We start from the raw sequence: 3,012 nt of genomic DNA, 5'->3' as shown, positions 1-3,012 counted from the left end.
CTTTTTCCTCCAACAACTGCTGTAATTTCTCTTCTCGTTCTTCTTGTTTCTTTTGCTGCCATCAAATCTGCTAAGCTGTAGTTTGATTTGCCGCCTCTCGTTTCCATATTCTTCTTCTTCTTTTTTTTTTCTGTCTCACTCTCTGACACCAATTTGTTACGCCTCTAGTCGTTAGTTAATTTTCCGTAAATTCTTTCCGACTAAACTTTAGCGACACAAGTCCTTTCTTAAATAAAACTGGTTTATTCTTTCCGAATACAACTTTACGATACACTTAATTTCAACAGTCGCTCTATAACAAACGCTATAACTCACGTCTCACGTGGCCAACAATATTCTGTCCGCATACATTAAGTTACTCATTACCTCCCCGTCACTTCGTGGCCGGTCTTATATATACAAGACTACACTATATCTAGATAAAAAGATAAAATAATGTATGACATCACTGGTGTTCTTTATTATCTCTAATTATTCTGAATGACACCCTGCTAAGTGACTATTCTCCAGATGGGATTAAAGAAGGTCCAATGGCACGTTAAGTTCTCTCCCGAAGATCAGTGATGATGGCATGTTGCCAGTAGCTTCATGTATTGCTGTTCAGTAACTCATTAGTAACAGTGGAAGTCCTGATCCCACATATTTTGATGTTCATACATATAAATGGCTAATTAATTTAAAAGTGTACATTTGTATCTCTTTACCATTCCATCAGAAGATGGATGAAAGACTGCTGTCCTGATCTTTTCAACTCTAGGGATCTGACACATTTCCACAAACAAGTCTGATTTAAAGTTCTTCCTCAATCTGAATGAAGTTCCATAGGCACCCCAAATCTTGAAACAATTCATTAACGAGATGCCTTGCTAGAGTTTCTGCTTCCTGGTCAAGAACAACATGTGTTTGTAACCATTTGGTGAAATAGTTCATTACAACCCAAATATATGTTATTGTGGGTTTATAAGCAAAGCACCTCGCTACTGATAATTGTAAACTTACCTTTTGACCAGATGTAAACTTAGATCAGTTTACTTTATGTGAATGGAAACATTTTTCATCAAAAGGGAAAATAAATTAGATAAATGTTCACATTTCCAAAAGGCTGTAAAACCCTTTTAGAGACTCAATTTTAATGATGCATTGAAATCTATGATGAAATATGAACAGCTTTAGTAAAACCGTTGACAACAACATTGACAAATATTCACAAAAAACTCGTACATCTTCTAGGACCACAGTAATAATTTGTAAGTATTGTGATCAAAACAAGCTCCCTAAATAGATCAAAACTAAACATTAACTGAGTAAGTAATGTAGCTAATTTAATTTACCAGTCGAACTCCAAGAATATGCAATGTCATTAAACAAAAACAGTTGGATACCATTACTTTAGCAATAATGCCAGAAATATCTCATGATGTTTAGAAGATCTACTTCAATTATGATAACACAACTGCTTTCACTGACATTCAATAAGTAAAGATTCAAAGCATTTCTAGCTTCTAAATTATATTAATTTACTGTTAACCTGTCTTCTTGACCAGTACATTGGAGGATTTAAAACAGCAAGGTTCAGAAAAAGTAAACAGTTATTTTGACCTTTATATAATAAATGTTGGATGGCCTGGTTGGTAAGGTGCTCGACTTGTAATCTGAGGGCCATGGATTCCAATCCCTGTCACTGAACATGCTTGCCCTTTAGGGATGCTTGTTAAGGCTAGCTACTAGAGTGTAAAAATAACAATACCTGAGCAGCCAACTCCAAATCTAGATAGGATTTATGTTGAAATGAAGAAGAAGACAATAAATGTTAGATAAAATGGTTGATAGCGCGTTGAATATTACCGTAATCATCTTGTTTGAGGTAGCAGGCTAGTTGGTGGTCTGATTTCTGTTTGAGTTTTTGTAAGTAGTCCAGTTCTTGATATTTGGAATTCAGGGCTGCTTTTTAGGAGTTTTTTTGCATGTTTTGGATAATACCTGAAAACTGATGACAAAACCTTATCGAAACATTGTACATTTGCTGTTATGTGAAACTCATATTAAAGTTTTTCTTCATTACACATTCAAGCCGTCTCGAACCATTATTAGTCTCAAAGTGGGTTCCTCGTCATCGAATTTGAAAACGAAAATGTTAGATGTTAATATAGGTTGTTCTTTTTCACACACACACATGTGTATATGTACATACAAACACATAATAATAGATTCTTTTTTAATGGTAAGGATTAGAGAGCTTCAAGATCTGTTTTAATTAGTACAGCTTAAGTATAAATTTAATTTCTCAGAAGTTAAGCTTAGTGACTAGCATAAAAAGGTCCCCAGTGGCTCAGCAGTAAGCCTGAAGACTTATAGCACTATAAACAGAGTTGTCATACCCATGGTGGACAGAACACGGCTCATACTGTAGCTTTGCGCTTAACAACAAACCAACCTAAAACATCTTGACATTAGTACGAATAAAGATAATTTCAAAATTTTTCTTGTGCCGTTTTATCCGTGATGAAAATGTAAGCACAAAAACTGGTTTAAAGAACATAAATAAATAATCCTATAAATATTCTCTAGTTGTACTTATCACATAAAAGAATGGTCATAATTTGCTTGTTTTTACAACTGTAGCTGGTTACGTTATTATTAGACCAAAATGAAATATATATATATATATAGTGTACTTTTTTAAAATTAATTTATAATATATATTTTTGTATGATTGATTAACTGTTGAAAATTTTGTACAAAATTAAGATGCTTTCAATTTTTTGGTATCCTTGTAAATTTTTCATGTGTAAATGTAATTTATTAAAACTGTTATACTTTTAAAAAATATGTTGTTTGACAGGTTTTGATATTGTAATTTTTTGTAGAGTATGGCTGTGTAATAATTTTTTTCACATTGTTAAACACTTTATTACTAATAAACTATTGTGTTTTCTAATCACAATATTGCTGAATCCAGTAATAATAAAAGAATTCTTAGCAGTGACGTTCTTAAAATCCGTTCACTGTACA

This window comes from Limulus polyphemus, unplaced genomic scaffold (genome assembly GCF_000517525.1).
Source record: "Limulus polyphemus unplaced genomic scaffold, Limulus_polyphemus-2.1.2 Scaffold3448, whole genome shotgun sequence".
Taxonomy (NCBI): Eukaryota; Metazoa; Arthropoda; class Merostomata; order Xiphosura; family Limulidae; genus Limulus; species Limulus polyphemus.
The sequence above is the reverse complement of the archived record's forward strand: the minus strand, read 5'-3'. Positions refer to the sequence as shown.